This window comes from Dreissena polymorpha, chromosome 14 (assembly GCF_020536995.1).
Source record: "Dreissena polymorpha isolate Duluth1 chromosome 14, UMN_Dpol_1.0, whole genome shotgun sequence".
Classification (NCBI taxonomy): domain Eukaryota; kingdom Metazoa; phylum Mollusca; class Bivalvia; order Myida; family Dreissenidae; genus Dreissena; species Dreissena polymorpha.
Window position 1 is genome coordinate 9,628,558 of NC_068368.1, and position 11,745 is coordinate 9,640,302.

General features: G+C 33.6%; 1 protein-coding gene across 4 annotated transcripts in view; it reads right to left on the minus strand.

The window, feature by feature from the left end:
* Positions 1 to 9,544: 9,544 nt before the first annotated feature.
* The window catches only part of LOC127859009 (multiple epidermal growth factor-like domains protein 10), a 17,153-nt gene continuing 14,952 nt past the window's right edge, over positions 9,545 to 11,745 (minus strand). For all 4 annotated transcript variants that reach the window (XM_052396394.1, XM_052396395.1, XM_052396393.1 and 1 more), the window contains one exon: positions 9,545 to 11,564. The gene's annotated coding sequence lies outside the window, so the exon portion shown is untranslated. The remainder of the gene's footprint in view (positions 11,565 to 11,745) is intronic.

Sequence of the window (11,745 nt, forward strand, 5' to 3'; positions counted from 1 at the left end):
TAGAAACGAATAAATTGCGGTATATTTGTACGATTAAGCTTATACACACATGTGTGACAGAACATTGGGTAAATTTAGCAAACAAATAAAACCCACCTTATTCACAAATGACTGAAATTACGCCATGCAGAGATCGCCTGTGCCATTAAATTTGCTTCTGCTGATAAACCATCATATCCAAAGAAACTGATATATCATGCTAGACTATATAATATCTATTTCATCTTTATATTGTTCAACATGTGTTCCTTGGTACAACGAAGGTCTTTTAACATACCCATACTAAAAAACACGAAATTAAAAATCAGTAGATAAACTTCTTTTATTGCATGCGTAACCTATCCAGCCAACTTGACACACCGATCCACAGGTCTCATTTATAGTGTCACAAGGGCGTTTCAGACAATGGCATGTTCTTTCACAATCAGGGCCGTACGTTCCATTCATGCAATCTAAAATGTATATGCATTGTATTATCCTGCATACATGTACTTTACAAGAAACCACTTAGTTCATATATAGTTCAAATAACAATTATTTTGTTCATATTAATAATTTAATATATATTTCTTAACTGTAAGTTAAGTATAACACGTACCTTCAAAAAATTCAAAATTACGCTTGCAATCTTGCCTGAACATAAACCATAATACATGAGTAAAACGTTATTGATTCTTTACCTTCTTGTCGGTAGACTTTTTCACAAATAACCATATAATCCCCCCAACCCATGTTGACCAATGAGGCGTATGGCTTGTATAGCCTGAGGAGGACTTATCACATAGGTTCGTTTGATGTCATATGCCTTTGTGACCTGTATTTCGACCATGTTATTGTCGTCATAACCACCATGCATTACAATATTTCTAAGCTGTGCGTATACTGTTCGTATACTGAAATTCACACAGTCTTTTTTGCAATCATAGCTAAGAAATAATAGTGTTGTGAAAATTAAACGTCATTTGTGTACAAACTTGTATCGTATGACAGAACTTCGTTACATTCTACATCTCATATTGAAAACCTTAAATTATGACTGTATGTTAATGTATGATAACAAAGACAATACAGCGAGTGGAAAACACACACATATCTTAAGTAATATACTGCCTCCGTCCGAAAGACCTTTATGTACAACTGGCTTTACAAAACAGGTATGTGATTTAATTGCAGCCAGGATGGCATGCCAATGGCGGTACAACATTGACAAAGTTTGGCATGTGCTGTTCTTCCATCTATTGCTCTCTCAATAGTCCAATTCGAATATATTGATCCGTTGGTCAACAGTGTTGCTCCTTCGATAGAAACTTTGAAATCACCTTAAAAACATGTTGTTGTTGTTTTAATTGATCACCTTTGCAATATTTCGATAAAAAATGGGAAATCCCTTCTGCTGTCAATTATAGCAATTTATTTTCCGTTTTTGCAATTTCAATGGGCTATGCACAATTTATCCGTGTATTATGTTTGCATATGTACGTTTGTCTCAAACGTTTCACAACATATTCTATACTGTGAAAATGAATAAACAGAACACATATAACACAAAAAATGTGATTCCCCCACTCAAAAATTGGATTAGTACAAAAAGATTGAGCGCAGTTATGTAACATGAAAAATAAATTACAGAAACTTGAATTGTTATGTTACAACTATTGGGAGCATTTAATCAACAAGAATGTGTAATAGCATTCGTTGAAAAAAAGCATAACAGAAAAAACAAAGTAGCGGACGAAGAGCGTAGAAAATTAGACCGAGAAAAGAAAATACCTACTGGTAGAGGTCAAAGGGAGGCGAGCCGGTTTCTATGACATAAGGCTAGGCACCAAAATGTTTGCTTGATTTTATGTACAAGTTTACTGCATCGAAAGTATACGAGTTGTACCATAATCAACTCATGTATCGCCTTATTTAATTGTGTTAATCGTTTGATTGGTTGCATAATACTTAATTTATCTTTTACTTGTGGTCTGAATGATAACCATTGAAATAAATAATAAAATACTGTTTCGACATCAGCATATGTTTCCACATCACAAATACATATTGCGCTTCGAAATAACCGCACATTCATTTAGTGGAATGCATTTATTTACGAGTCTGGAATGCCGCATCTGTCTGCGTATTTCGTCATAGTAGTATTATAAAGGATAATGTTGAAACTGTTAATAGATTAGCTGATTGTTAACGTTTACAGTTGGAACAGTCCGCATATGCGCATTGATTGGTGGGAAATAGCACTGATTACAATAACGCGGAAAATGTGCATACATGCGTATGCATAGTCTATAAATTAATGGGATATTCCTGAATAAACAGTAAACACCCAAATTATTAACATATATCATGTTAACAGTATTGTATATTTATACTTTGAATTATGATTGTTACAATACTATGATTGCATATGTATTGTTTTAACAAGACAATGAATTTAATATGTTACAATGTCAGTTTTTTCCTTTCAAGATGTATGCAGCTTCAAGCTATGCATTATCAGAGGGGGTTATCAGGTGATAAACAAGATGGCGACGTTCATGCCGATGCAGGTATTTTTCTTCGTGTTATACCCTGTGTTACTTATCTTAATATTTTTTATTCCGCTCACTTTCCAGCCCTAACCCTAACCCTAACCCTAACCATATCAGGAAGAAAATTGCTGACTTCTATTTCATTGTAATATTCGCTCTATATCTGGACTTTACTCGGTGCAAAATTTCTAAGCGGAATGACCAAATTAGTGCTCAACTAAGAAAATTTGCGGGGATTAAAGTCGAGATATAAAGCGAATTTAAATACGAAATAAACGCTAATCACCTTTTTACTGATATGGCTGGTAAGTGACCGTCATTTAAAAAGTAAACAGAAGTAATAAAGGGTATAAAACGGCGAAATATAACCGTCTCGGCATGGACGTCGCCATCTTGACTATCACGTGATTACCCCCTCTGATAATATGTTGTTTTCATGAGATCGTTGTTTTTGTTTTAGGGACATTTATGGATACATGCAGCCACGGCACATTGGCTTTTTCCCTTACACGTACCCATATATACTTCTTGGTGGAGATGAGAAAGCTTGGGATTATTTTTTTGCTCAGGAAATTTCCGGGGTCTGAGCGGGATTTGAACCATGGAACTTCCGGTTCCTAGACCAGCATCCTACCACTAGACCACGATCCCACACTAGACGATACACTTTTTATGTTTAATGCGACATATGTGTCAAATGATGTTTTTGCAAAAATCGGTCACATCTTCGTTAACAGAGGTTTTTTTATTTCAACGTTTACAATGCAAAGTTTCATCACCTTAGAAACATACGTTTTAAGGTTGTTCTAAAAATGACGGTTTCGCGAAAAGTATGCACAAACTCTCCTAATGTTCACAGTTCCAATATTTGATTTCTTGTTTGAAAGGTTTATATCTCCAATTATATCCTGCTCTATCACCTTGTTAAAGATATTTACTTCTGCTTAATGATATTGAAACGCGTGACACAGCGGAGCTAACTGAGTATACGCTCAAAAGTGATACGTGCTTTTGCTTTGCGGTATACTTAAGACCCCGGCTATACAGAGATAAAAGCGTCAGACCCGCGAGGCACGATGAAATAAAAACTAAAGTTGTATCAAATACATCTCCACTTTGTGAAAAAGCTTTAGAGAAATAGCATACTACATATCAACAACTTATCATCGTCTTTTAATTCAGGAAGAAGTAGCAATACGGCTGTTAGCGGGCAATTATAAAGCTTGATTGTGTATGTCTATCTTGAGCCACATACGACATTGCAAGTAAAACTGTTTTAAATAAATTCTAATTGTCATTTATCATTGACTATTTTGATACAGCCTAAAACAAGAATCATAATCAGACAAGTATATCAAAAATGTATTCAGTGGTGATATTCTACGCTTGCTACATTTTGGTTTACGTCATATGACGTCATAATTTTAAAACGCAATACACTTTTAAGTTACACGTTCAACGTACTAAAAATAATATGAGTTCTGCCTGAAGGAAATTCAGGTGTTTTGATACCTTAACGAACACATGGCGCACTAGGACAATTCTGCTATGAAAATTATAGTAAATGTTTAATGAAACATTGTATTGAATAAATTGTTTTCAGCCTTGAAAACCTTTAAATAAAGTAAAACGACAACCTACAACGAGCTAAACATAATGTGCCAAATTTAACTCTTTCGGATCGATAAATGATGTACATAAATGCAAAAATAATTCCATACTCATTGCTTACAACAACTGCTTACCTGTGAGAAAACCATTTATTACGCGCGCACATATATATTTCAGTTTATGAATCATTACATGGTTCGTTCCATATGACATTATTGAAAGGGTCTATATTATAGCAAATCCTGCGAACACAATCTTAAGCAATTGCCAAACATTTACAATGTGACCAATGCAAATGTCCGGTACAAGTTAGGATAAAACATATAAACAGCCCAAAACAGGTCTTAAATATTATTAAAGCTTGGATTATAAACTAAGGCGGTGAAGAAAAGGTTCATTTAATTGAACATACAGGTTGAATATCTATAAGTGCTACAGCTATTTCTATTATTTTAACTAAGAATATATGTTTGGTACATTACCGATTATAAGTGGTCAGAGAAAATAATACTTAACAAAATGCGCAGCCACGACTGAAAGTATTTATTTCATTTGATCACGTATGGGTATAAATCTACAATATACCGATATCAAAGCATTTCGTTTCCCTTTTCAGAAGCCTTTTACTTAATTTTTGAAACGATTCACAGGAGAATTGTGTGAAACTGATAACGTCATTACGTCAGAATAACGACAGTAAAATCAAGCAAAAAATGAGTAGTTTTGAGTGTATGAAGTGTATTTCTCTATTAACAACAAGTTCAAACTTCGAAATATTATTTATATATGAATCATTATCAATATAAATCAAGTAATATTTAATTTGATTCGTACCTGTGCATATACATGCAAATGGAATTAATCCAAATACAAAGAAGGCTCCACTCTCTTTGGTATACATGCTTAAAATAGCAAATGTTACTTAAGCGAATTGTTATTTGAGTAAATGCGTTATTTGAAGTGAAATCGCACATAGTAAATCACAGGTATAAAACTTCATTCTAGAAATCTGAAGCATAACGTACAAGAAAATGGATTGTTTCAAGAGAAACATGAGGACTATCTAAAGTGAGCTATAGCTTGACGTTCTCCAAGATACTTGTATTATGAACATCTCCGAAATCGACTACAAATAACCGATTAACAACACACAAATAAGCATATTGTATAGCTTATCGACACTTAAAATAAGCCTTTATGTATTATTGACACATTGACTTGCTTTTCAGAGTTGTATGGTTTAACGAGAGCAGAAATCTTATTCCCTGAGAGTTGGGGAAAGTTACGTTATTATTATGCGAATATATATATAATCTAATATTTTACCTATTTCAATATCGTAGTTATTTGTTGTCCAAATACACCTCGAGTGCAATTAAAGTTTGAGTTTGAAACACACAAGTCCTACTGTCAAATCTAATTGTACTAATTCATTCCTGTTTAAACTATGTCATTAAGTTAAAAATATCAGCCTTCTGATAAGTTAACTGTCAAACTATATTTAGGCATTATAAAGGGTAACAAGGCTGACGAGAGAACTTGTGAGGCAAACAATATAGTAAAAGACATTACAACACATATACCTGTAGATCAGGCAGAAATCATTTTACATACCATTATATTTGGACTATATTAGCCGAATGTATATTTTCATGTAAGCGGTAAATAGAAATTTTAGTATCAGCCTAACCTGATGAAAGATAAAACTACACGTTCTTCACCATAAGGCCAATATTTTTAGTCACCCGATTGTTCTCAATGTACATTGCATGATTATGCGATAGATGGTTTTGATAAGATATATTCTATAGTTTATAAAGTTTTCTTTAACTAAAAATTAAAATAATTAGTACTCGGGTATGCAATTCAAAAATCCGTAGCAATGTTAGAGTAAGATGTAGTTAATAACAAATACCCATTGCATAAGTGGTGGCCAATCTTATGCTTACTGACAATGTTGGCATTGAATGGTCAATATCTTAAGCCGCCTATGTAAAAATCAACACAGATAACTAAGAAGTAAACGAAATCGCATGAACAATCAAACACGTTTTTTCATTCTAAAGTGCATTAATATATATTTGATTTCTTTAATAAAGTTATTTATGCTCTCTTTATAAACTATATTTAAATGTTGCCTGATTAGTAATCACATTTGCTCTCTTTTATTTTATTTATTTAAAAAAAACGATACGTTCATGTTGCTTTACTAGTGAACCAATTTCATGAAGTTAGAATAATTATTGGTAAGAAAGTGAATACTGCATTTGTTTGTTTTTTACAATATCATAAAATTCATAACATTAATGTTATTAAAGTGGTTATGGTGTGATCGTTAGCATACATTTTGTATTATAACCAAAAAAGTATTCATATATTCAAACATTGATAGCGGAAGCTAAATAATGTCAACGTGAGATTCAAATCCAATGACAGTTCAAAGAGTTGCTCATCATATATGTTGAAAGCACTCAAACACATTTTAAAAGCTTCTTAACATCCTGTTTCAAAAAAATGTTTGCCTCATTCAAATCATAACGTTGCAAAACGAATGGTATAATTACAACGTTCAATTGTTTTACTTTGGCGTGATTATGTATATTGTGCGAAATGTGCTGCTATATACACATGATTTTATTCCTCAATAAACGCTACTAATAACCTAATACTACGAACTAACAAGGTTTAGTATTTATACTATCATAAACAATATGAATAAAGTATATTTAATAAATCTATATGATTTATATTATATACATTATACAGATATGCATTATCTGTATTATTTCTTAATACAGATATAGACGATATGTGGTTGCTTTCGATGTAATACCGTAAAACTATTTTCTTAGTACAGGCAGACAATTGGTATGCAACTTCATTACTCTTGAAAGATTGAATTACAAAGCATATTCATTTATTAATATATATGTCTAGTACCTGACCTTAATACCATTTAAGCGTTTGACTTTCTTTGTGTTCGGTTCTCTCTCATGCAAAGTATGTGGGGTTAGTTCTCTTATATGCTCAACGTACAAATTGTTAGTCTCAAAGGCAATACATGATCTCGCTGTCCGTTTCTAAAAATACGCAGTCTCCAAAAGTTATAGTTTGTAAGAAAGGTCCTAAGCATGTAAAAGCTGAAATAAATCAAATACCGTGGTGCATGCAATTATATTCTGGTTTTCAAACTGCGGCGATTGCCGGAGTCTATAGAATGATGCAAAGCAAAAGCATGAACCACTTTTGAGCGTAAGTTTTGTTAGCTCCCCTGTTTCAAGTGTTTTTTACATATCATTTGATCAGGAGGAGGATACCTTTAAACGTGGGAAACAACTGATCACAAATCGAAACAAGCGTACTACCAGTGGACTGGTTTCCAGGTTTATTCAAATTATATGGTTCATACATCCGTTTCCGCATCATGTGTACGCCAATTCATTGTCTAATAAAACATGCACTGTCAATTACTCGTCGCTTTTTAGTTACCTGACTTACACACATCTAAAACATGACAAACACGTTTTCTACTTAAAGTCTTATGTCTGACAATTACACAATAAATGTATTATTAACAAGTTCCGTTAAGAATGTTTAGTAGCGCACATATAATGTTTTGCCTTTGAGATGGACATTTCACTGTGCCCTACACACTTTATTTCACTGCCTTAAATATCATCGAGCAGCACATACCACAGAGATTGTTAAAAAACATTTTTAATATTTAAAATTCCTCATAAAATTTGAGTTACTTGTCCACAGTAAAAGTACATTTGTATGAAGTTCAGGAATGACAATTGTATCCTTAATAAACATAAAGTTAACATTTCCATCAATGTCAGGAAAAAACAAGGATGCACAAGTTCAAAGGGTGATGGCTATGTTATCAAGGTATATTAACTACATCCTTTACTAGCTGTTGAGTTTCACTCGCGTAAAAAAATAAGACATAAGAACGCCCGAGCGAAACAAACGGGTTAGAAAAGCTTCAGTTCAGAGAACATACAAGCCGAATACTACAGCTACTATTATAACTATTATTTTACCTAGTACAAATATAACATTAGAAGGTTCAGTTGGACTTTCAACCCGAGTGGCTAACACGTGATAATTGAATGCCTGTGTAACACAACACGCATTCGTTTAGACTTGTGCACTGTATTTACGTGAACTCACACACAATCATGAACGGTTTACATACTTTCTTCTAGTTCTAAGTCCTCTAGTCTTCTAATTCAACGCGAAAGCCATTTTCTTTAGGACACGCCGAAACCCAAAAAGCCCTTCTTTCTTTGATGTAATGGCATAACCCATTCTACTTAGCCTACTGTAACGCATAGATTCTGCCACTTATTTAAACCACAGCGCTCGCCCAGTATTGATATCCCTGGACCTCGTAGAACATCCGAGTAAGTAACTCTCCTACGCAATTCTACATGTTCCACTCTCCCTTCAATAAAATTTATTGCGATGCTTGCCAGATTTGTGTTAGAGTGCTGTCGAGTCCCACGACATCCCGTTGAAACTTACATCGTCACGGCAGGGACTTCAGATCGCTAAGAACACCTATAATCTTTCAAATGGTCTGAATAGAATGCCTCGAAGACAGAATCCTGGGTAATTGACCGTACCAGTTTTAAAGAACACTTTTTTTTTAAAGGCAGTTTCGATGAACACGATGGCCGCTTTTCACGAGGAACAGCCATACCGTGATGAAATTACCCGACGTTCTCCTGGAAATCTTTGTAATATAAACTACCCCAGCCTTGATATTTTAATACCAAACATCTAAGAAATAAATTGTTTTGTTAAATAATAAATATACATCAATTGTTTGTCAATGAGTAACGTATGATATGATAATTGGTTGTTTCGTGAGAAACATGACGAGCTTACTATGATACTGTATGATCGGTTCGATGCACATATATATGTAAGATGATACCGTGCAATACACGTTTATATGACATTTTTATATATTCTATTAAGTTAACGATGTATTCAAGCTCCGTAGAAGCGTTTTCCTACGATATCACGACAAAACGTCACAATTCCGAAACAATATATATATGAATATGGAAAACATATAAACGCTGAACATCACATCATACCTGGGCGAAATAAAACAATGTTAGATAAACTGAATGGGTTTATCGTTTCGTTTAATTCATATCTACAGTCAGCATACGCAAATACTTTTTTACGGAACAGAGGAAATTTGTGTACAGAATGCAGTATCACAAATCGTCTCATCAAGATTTATAATAATTGAAAATAATAAGGCCTTACAAGTTTTAACAAGCATTCTCTTCACTTTCAATTAATGACGGAGTTATTGACCGCAAATGATCCAGTTTCGAACTTGGCGATAACATTGGGGCAAATGATCAGTCCAACAATAATGAAGATTGGGTATAAATTATATTTTGAGATTGTAAATGACGAAAAGATTATAATACAAAACAAATCTTCTACAATTAATATGTTGTTTTTTTAACTTCAGACGGTCATAGTTTCATGTACTTTAAGTTCATTGCGGTAGTGACAAACCACAAGACCAAGGAAAGCAAAAAAAATACTCCACTGCATTCAAAGGATTAGAAAACAAATCGTATGTTTAGTACGTTGCTTTCGATGTACCAGTGTCGCGAGATTAAGGCATGACACTGCAAACAATAATTTACAAAACATAACATTATAGAAGATGCAAAAGTTGCAACAATAAAAGTAAAGACTTGTTCAATCTAATATTATACACAAATTATTCGCTGTTGAAGAATAAAGCAACTCTATGACATTAAGGAGGATTCTGGTAACTGAAAGTCGGTCGCGCTTTCCTCGATAAAACTTGGAGCTGGGGCGCCAGGTTACGTCCAAATGGGTCCATTTCTTGCTAGGGTGATCATGCGATAACTGCTTGATTGCTTTCTCATCAATGATCTACCTTTGCCTTGAACGTTCTGATCAAAAGAACACCAAAGATCTAACCCGGGACCTTTTTAGTCAAAATATGTGTAGGCCCAAACCAATTATCTAACTCTGGACTTTGTAAAAAACAGGTGTAGGTCCACAACCATGATCTAACCAGGGACCTTTTTATCAACAGCTGTAACTTCACACCAAAGATCTTACCCGGACCTTGTGATCGAAATGTGTAGGACCAAACTATTTATCTAACTTTTGACATTTTTATCAAAATGTGTAGGTCAAAACCGATGTTCTATCCCTGGACTTTGTTAAAAACAGGTGCAGGTCCACACCAAGTATCTAACCCGGAACATTTTGATCAAAATATGTGGAAGCATCCAATGAATTAATCCTGGACATTTTGATCACAATGTGTAAGTAACACCAAAGATAGAACTCTTAACATGTTGATCAAAAGTCTACGACAATAATAGACTATGTGATCTTTTGATCAAAAGGTGTAAGCCGATATTAATGCCCCAGGACCTTTCAATAAAATGTGAACGTCTACATCAATGATAGACCCCTGGGCCATTTGATAAAAAGGTGTAAGTCACACTTCAATATAGTATTCTACATTTACGCATTTTAGTAAAACTGTTATACGAATTAATTTAATCAAATATTGTAATACACCATACGCCAAATTTGATATAAACAAATCAGCAAATAGTCAGAAACAGTAAAACACTCCGTTGGCATCGAGCTCATGATTTAAGAGCCATTCTAAGAAGTGACAGTTTACATCACTTTTAGTAACTGTGATATCATGTCTGATAAATAACAATATCCAATGTATATATGATAAAGAATGCTCAAAATGATGACTATAAAATGTTAACATAAAAAAGGTCAAACCAACGGTTGCTATATTATAAAGCGATTCTTATGTCTGAATGTATCATCTAATTCTGTATTGTATAGAGAGAGGTGTGTCCGTTCTTATATCCTATTATTAGTTTTGTAAAATGCAATTTTTTTATAAAGTTGCCTCTTTGGGGCCACAGTAAATTATATAGTCTATTTAAATATATACAATTCTTAACTTCAGCGATATATTAGCTTTATTTTCTTCAAACTTTGAAGTTTCCAGTCTATGTTTAAAGGCGTCTAATTCTAACCTATGTTAATAAATCTTTTTTCACCGACACAAACTATGAACACAATAATACGAATATTGTGTTTTGTCTCGGCAAGTCATTTTACTATGTACAAAACAGACAAACTGGTCAGTAATGTTCATTTAAGCATCGTTAGTCCTATATTCATTCAAGATTAATGATAAACGAAACTGTATTCCTCTCAAAGATAAATTCATATCATCGTACACATATGTAACGCAAACAATTTCATTTAGCTGAAACTTCTGCGTTTCTTGCATGCATGATTTTTTTTTCAATCCGGAGGTGTGGTCTATGATAAGTTCCTAATTCACTGTGCTTTCTCTTCAGGGCACTGAAATGTGAATGACTGAAATCAGTTAACGTGCTTTCAACAAGAACATCCAAACGACAACGCAATGACATTCAATTTACTGGCAAGATTACAAAGCAAATATCGTTGAAAAAGATAATTTTATAGCTTAGTGTATGGTGTATTATATGAATAACGCAGACATATATACACTGTGTTATGG